Raw genomic sequence first — 7,777 nt, forward strand, 5'->3', positions numbered from 1 at the left:
TAAATAGGTACCATTATAAAAGAGTAAAATGTCTCCATTCATGTCAAAGAGTAACTTTCCAGATGTGAAGCTAGTCATGAGCTTTTCTAACAGCAATGTACTTTAAGGATGCTAAATATTGATATATGCACAGTTCTCAACAAATCGTACGTGTATAACTGGGGTGTTGAGATCATAATTAAGTATGTAAAGTGTGCTTTGGAAGTTCATCTAAGAATACAGAAGTTAGACTTACTAACTGACAATTTTAAGTTGATTTTTTAACTGACAAATAATTTATTTAATTATAGGACCTATCTGTGTGCAGTAATTTTTTTCCTGGAAACTCTTCCCAAACATCCAGCAATATACACTGTCAAGCAATGATCGATGACCACAACTTTGACATTTTGATGTGCTTTATTCATGACTCAGCTTCTTTAGTAATTGAGTCATTTATATTACTCAGTGATTTCAGTCTGTGATTTTGATTCTTCTATTTAGTAGTCTTGAAAACATATAGTATGATTGTAGTCTAGTGAAGGAGGGAATAGTATAAAATAACTTCATAGACAACATTTTTTCTTTCTTATTATTTCTGATAGTTCTTCTGTTTTACATATCTCTTAAAAATCTATTTTCCTAACTATTTAAGTCATAGTTCTGAAACTTAGACTATAGTCATTGTTGCTTATGTAATAGTGTATAAATAAAAAGACACAGTGTACCAAAATAAAAAGATTCTGTTGCTCTCATCCTAAAACATACCACATGGTCAACCAAAGTAATAAGTAGCCAAAGTATTGCATCATATTTGCCTAATATATCAATTTCATTTTTTATACAGATCATTATCAGCAAAGGAAGAATAACTGTATTTCCTTTCCCAATAGGACCACAGAAAGCTATATGAGAATAAATAATAATTATCATTTAATGGATGATATGTATCCTGACAACAGAATAGCTAGTTGTCAGAATCAGGTAGGTTCTGCTATAGTAACAAATAGATCGTGAAATATCAGGGATTTAGTACTATAAAAGTTTGTTTTTCATTTATGAAGGATTCAATGCACTCAGCAGGAATTTCTCTCCATTCCCTGATGTCTGCCTTCCATGGTTTATAGGATTGCCAAGGCAGGCAAGAGAGAGATGGAAGAGAGGCAGAAACACATGAACTCTTAAGTGCCTCAAACTAGAGGTAACGTATTGTATCCTCTCACACAGTCCCATGTTTCCACACCATCTCTGAATTCGGGTTGTGAATGCTGTCATTCTGTCTGCCTGATAGTGAAAATAGCCAGCTGGAAAATTAGAATTGTCTTCACTACATAAATCAAATGTCATCCTTTTAAATCCATTCAGATTCCTATGCACTTACTTTGATGATTACTAATTGCAAGTGATCTCAGACTTTCAATCCAAAATCAGGACTCCTTTCTCCACCTGCCACCAACTGAATAATTATAAGATTGTTAGCAAAGTTTTAAAAATAAAATGTAGTTACAGAAACAGATGAACTAATTGGCCATGACTATGTGAGCCAAATACATTTAGTGCCATTTCAATATTTGCTCTCAGACAAGGACTTAAAGAAACTTCTTTCCTTGTTGGAGGGTCACCATGTCCAGAATTAGAAAGGTTATAATGTTTTCAGGTTTGGTAGCCTTACTCACCTAATGGAAATACAAATAAATGGAATGGTTCTAGCAGTCATTATTATGGTAATTGTAAAGTGAAACTTGAGGGCCTTTATAAAGATGAAAGTTCAAAAATGAAAATTAGATCACAGGAATGACCAAGACAAGAACAAACAATAACAGCAAAAAAAAAAAAAAAAAAGAAGTTAACAGATTAAGTTGAGGAGCAGAGAGGCCCTTGCCATCTCTAATGATTCAGAAACCTGAAAGGACTTTTTACTATCGTATTTCTTCCTCTCTCTTATCTTTTACCTTGCTTTGTTTGTTCTTTTCTCTTCCCTGGCATTGGTCTTCTTTGCAATTATATAGAAATATCATTGAACAATTCTCTTGCTTTTAAAAAGCTTAAAAGGATAAATTCAGTCATCAAATTTAAGAAACTTGCTAGATTAATCGTTGTTAAGAGACAAAATAAAATAAACTAACAAAATAATTTCAACTAATTTGTGCTCCTCCATTCTTCCACCCTGACCTCCTCTCTTTCAGACAGTCTCCTTTTGTCACCTTCATAAAAGCAACTGAATGAATGTCATTCAGTGTCCTTCCCTTACTGTGAGAGATAAAACACAAAATCAGGCCTTTGATCTAAGCATCAAAAGAAGGACTGCTCAAGCAGCATGTGCCAAGCTGCTGCGCCCTGAATGCCTGACACACCTATGCTTCTCGCTATTTTTAGAGACTACATCCAAAGTAATTTCAGCAGTTGATAAAAACCAAATGACTTCCCGCAAAATTACCATTAGAGCATTTTATGCTACCATAAAAGAGGCACTAATTACCACAGGAAGTCAGGGACAGCTTTATATTTTTCTTCCTAAGTGACATAAAACACTGTGAGCTCTATAGTTAGTATCATTTTGTCATGAGTTCTTTTTAAATTTAAATAGATAATTTCCAAGCTCATTTTGCAAAGCTTGTGTTTGAAGGATCCTGAATGACATATTTATACTATATGCATTTCTTAAAAATAGATATATGGGGTTTATTTCGGTCCCAAATCAAAAATTAGTGCTAAACTTGTGCTGAACAATCATCAGAGAGAGTTTCATATCCAACCTCCAATTTTACACTGATTTTGTATCAACAACAATGAAGCCTTTCTGCAAATGGAAAGGATTGAAATATGAAAGCTCCCAATGATAATACTACAAAGGTTGTCTTCCTACTAAAGACCCTAAACCTGGATAGAAGAGGAGAGTTTTAAGTTATTAGATTACTACAGATTGTTGCCTTGACATCATGGTACTTCTGGAATACAATAAGATCAAATTTTTCTGTTTTAAAGTGTCCTTTTGCTATATTGTATCTTGTATTGTATCTTAAAATAAAAATACTGTAAATCCTTTATGTGACAATATTTTTAATAATAGTAACAACAAAAACATGCCAAGTGAACATCACAAGGATTCTCTAAACATAAACTACAACACTGGCTTAATGCAAGGTATGTTAAATCATGGACTGAATGCAATCATAATTTGATATAGTCTGTTGTTTATTGGAGTGTTTAATCCTATTCTAGGCAATTTCAAATCTATTTTCTATTTGTAAACCAAGGTACAATCTGTCCAGTAATTATATTCTGTCACAGAACTATGTTATGTTACTAGTGGGTATTCAGTAAATATTAGTATGACAATAATAATTTTGAATGCATTTGTGTAAAAGTTCAGTGACTACAAATGAAAATATACAGTATTCTAATATATTTCTAACTAAAGTAATACAACTGAGCTTAGAGTCATTAAGTAACCACTTAATATATAATTAGCATGTAATTAGTAATGATAGATATAGGATTGAGAAAATAGCTTCACTCAAAATCCAGGAATAAAATAGGAAAAAAGAGCCTTGACATTAAACATTTAATTGTAAGTTAGAATAGTACTGTAAGGTGTAGCCTTTATAAAAACATACTACCCAAATATAATAGTCTTAAAAACAAATGGAAAAGTATAGAAAACTCTTCCATGTTTATTAGAAATAATCAGCATGTTGTTATTTAAAAATATATATCTCAGACCTGTTCCTCTAGTTTTCCTTAAATAAGTAAAATAGTGAAAATAAGAAATATTATGCATTTATTAAATGCAAACTATGTGCCGGGCACTGAGCTCTTCTCTTGAAATTCAAATATGAAATGCATTCTTCTTGTCCTTAAACATGCTTCTTAAAGAGCATATTTTGGTAGTAAGCAAAAAAAAATGTATATATAAATAAGTAATTTCAAGTCAACATAATACTTATGAAGTAGGTATATAAGAAATACAGATGAGCCTAAATACTTCTCCAAAAGTTTCCACTTCTGTTTCACAATAACTTATTTATATTGCTTTTGAAGATGTGAAGATTTCAACAAAAGAAATACCTTTCCTATGAATTACTTTTCTTTTTGCAAGCCAGACATAAGTTTTCAACAAGAGAAGAGTCAAGAAGAAAACCAAAAATACAGTATTTTTATTCCATTCTGTAAAATTATATTGCCAATCTCTTCTATTTGGTCTTGAATTACATAAAAATAGAATTACCAGGGATTATAGGGTTTTGTTAGTTGTTCACTCTACAAAACTACCTTGCGAATTTTATATGTCAAGAAAAGATGCAACCTACATTTCACATACAGAACCAGGAACCTTGGCATTGGGCCTTGTTCACGGGCTTTATCAAATTCAGGTAAAGGTTCTTTATTAACTAATAACAGCCCTGAGTTTTAGGGCTGCTGTTACTGGGCATGCATTTAGAAAGCTGCCTTTACAAAGGATCCCCAGTGCTTTCTTCAGAAGCACAAATACTAAAATTGAAAAAATTCAGAGTTATTACCATGGTTCCTGTGCAAGAATGATACACAAATTCATAGAGCATTCCATATTTTTATATCTATGTTCATGGATGAGAAGAATTGATACTATTAAAATGGCCATACTACCTAGAGCAATCTATAGATTTATCACAGTCCCCATCAAGATACCAAAGGCGTTCTTCACAGTTATAGAAGAAATAATCCTAACATTGGTGTGGAGCCACAGAAGAACCCAAATAACTATAGGAATCCTGAGGAAAAAAATGCAAAGCTATCAGTACCACACGTCCTGACTTAAAACTATACTACAAAGCTATAGTAATAAAAATATTATGGTACTGGTACAAAAATAAAGATGTAGACCAATGGGACAAAATAGAGAGCCCAGAATTAAATACTGGCATATACAGTCAATTAATATTCAATGAGGAAGACAGCCCAATGAGGAAAAAAATAGCCTCTTCTACAAATAGTTCTGGGAAAACTGAAGAAACACATAAATAAAAATGAAATTGGACTCCTGTCTCAACCCACTTATAAAAAGTAGCTCAAAATAAATCAAAGACTTAAACATAAGAAATGATACCACAAAAGTCCTAGGAGAACACATAAGGAATCAGCTCACTGATATTGGTCTCAGCAATAATTTTTGGATATGATGACCAAAACATAAACAGTATAAGCAAAAACCAGAAAGTGGAACTATATAAAACTCAGAAGCTTCTACAGATCAGAATAAATCAACAAAATAAAAAGAACATATAGAATGGTAGAAAAATTTTGCAAACATATTGGATGAGTTCATATCCAAAATATATTAAAAACTTATACAACTTAATAACATTAAAACAGTTAAAAATGGTCAAAAGAACTGAATAGACATTTTTCTAAAGAGGACATCAAAATGTTCAATAGGCTCATGGAAAAATGCTTAACATCACTAATCATCTGGATAATCTAAATCAAAACTATGATGAGATATCCCCCCACACTTGTTAGAATGGCTATCACTAAGAAGGCAGGAGACAATGTGTGTGTGGCATAGATGTGGTGAAAAAGGAACTTTTATACACTGTTGGGAGAATGCAGATGGTCCAACCACTATAGAAAACATACTTCAAATTTATTCAGGAAAGAAAGAAAAAAAGAGACAGAGAGAGAAAAGAAAGGAAAAAAAAAGAGAGAGGAAGGGAAGGGAAGGGAAAGAGGAAAGGAAAGAAGAAAGGAAAAGGAAATGAAAGGAAAGGGAAAGGGAAAGGGAAAGGGAAAGGGAAAGGGAAAGGAAAGGAAAGGAAAGGAAAGGAAAGGAAAGGAAAGGAAAGGAAAGGAAAGGAAAGGAAAGGAAAGGAAAGGAAAGGAAAGGAAGAATGAATCCACACATAGATCACAAGAACAGAGTAAAGGGCCCAGAAATCAACTCACCCATATATAGTCAGTTAATTAACAACAAAGGAGCCAAGAATACACAATGGAGAAAGAGTAGACTTGTCAATAAATAGTGCTAGAAAAACTAGACAGCCACATCCAAAAGAATAAAACTGGACTCTTAGCTAATACTATACACAAAACTCAACTCAAATAGATTAAAGCTTTTACATATCAATGTCTGCTCAGATTTAATATCAGGCCTCTTTATGCAAACTCTAAGAATCCTGAACAGTGTAATCCCATATATACCCCAGCCTTTGTACTACTGTTGTTATATATTTTATATCTAAAAACATCATAAATTTGCCCTGGGGAATAGCTCAGTTGGTTAGAGTGTTGTCCTGAAGAGCAGAAGCTGCCAGTTTGATCCCTGGTCATGGCACATACAGGAACAGATTGATGTCTCTCTTTCTCTCTCTCTCTCTCTCTCTCTCTCTCTCTTTCTTCTTCTTCCTCCCTCCTCCTCCTCCTCCTCTTCTTCTTTTCTTTTTCTTCTTCTTCTTCTTCTTCTTCTTCTTCTTCTTCTTCTTCTTCTTCTTCTTCTTCTTCTTCTTCTTCTTCTTCTTCTTCTTCTTGTTTCCCTTCCTCCCTCTCATTAAATCCATAAATTTAAAAAAATTAAATAAAACCAGGCACTTTACTTAAAAAATACATAAAATTATAAATCCTACAATGGAATGTTATAATTTTTTACTTAAAAAAAAGAGAGAGATCTTCAAAATGAAATCAAGATTCTAAAACTTCCATCCACACAGAACTCATGAGGGTCACAACCCCAGTAATTGAGTTCAAATCCCCTTGGAGAATAGGTATATCTTACCATTTCATACTTCACTCTTGAATAAAATGTGAAAAGGCCCAAATCCCATAAGACATGTAAGAAAATCCATCTTACTTAATAATAAATGTAACAAAGAATATATAAATGTTAATTACTGGGAAAAATTCCAGATTGCAAATGTTCAGTTATGTTAAAGTAACCCCATGACTCTTACTCTAACCTTGGGGAGTTTCAAACATTTTTAAACACTATTTTCAAAACAACAAATCCTAGAATCCCCTTTTCTACATTTTCACATTGTTATCTAATTTGTACCCAAAAACACCTTCTCTGAAATTTTTCTTGGTAGTAATTACACCTACTAAAAGATTTTAAAAAATAGATCTGGATAATCAGAATTTTTAAACAAACTATGGCTTGCTTTAAAACTATCCTTTTGCGCCAGAATGTAAAGGCTCTATTCTGTAATGGGCAGCCCAGAGATACCTGAACATTGGATTCTAGGATTGGCAGCCCTTTAGGAGCAACTTCTCTGGATTCCTCATTTTCTTGCTTTCCTCTGCCAACCTCTTCCCAGGGGATGCTATTTTATATTCTACCATTAAGGGGTCCTTCTTGTGACTATTAAATATAAAAATACTCCGAAGCATCTGTGCTCAAGAAGACCAAAAGAAAGATTTCTATTTTAGATTCTACCTAGGTTTTCCTTAATTTCCAGTTTCAAATCTAAGAAAGGCTCCCAATATGTTCCACCCACTTTAAGGTAATTGTTGAGTAACTGTCTGAAGATGCTTATAACAGGGACTTAACATTTCCAATATCACAGGAATTGCTTTCATCTCAACCAAGGAGATTCAGGAAGAACATAATATGCACGGTTTTCCTAAGAGTCCTACTCTGAACAGAACTAATTAGAGAAGGCCTAAAGTGGCCATGGATCAAAAAGGAGGAAAATACTCTAAGAACTTTTCTCACCAATAGCTAAAAAACATCCTAAAAACAGACTCAGCTCTTTGTGTTACTGGCCCACTCTCCAAGCTCCAGACCGGGTGTGTTTGCTAACCCTCTCTAGACCCTTCCTTAAGACAT

General features: G+C 33.3%; 1 non-coding gene across 1 annotated transcript; it reads left to right on the top strand.

The window, feature by feature from the left end:
- Positions 1 to 4,446: 4,446 nt before the first annotated feature.
- LOC136404652 (U6 spliceosomal RNA) lies at positions 4,447 to 4,552 on the top strand. The gene has a single exon (XR_010751371.1). It is a non-coding gene; the product is annotated as a U6 spliceosomal RNA (small nuclear RNA).
- Positions 4,553 to 7,777: the final 3,225 nt, after the last annotated feature.

This window comes from Saccopteryx leptura, chromosome 4 (genome assembly GCF_036850995.1).
Source record: "Saccopteryx leptura isolate mSacLep1 chromosome 4, mSacLep1_pri_phased_curated, whole genome shotgun sequence".
Taxonomy (NCBI): Eukaryota; Metazoa; Chordata; class Mammalia; order Chiroptera; family Emballonuridae; genus Saccopteryx; species Saccopteryx leptura.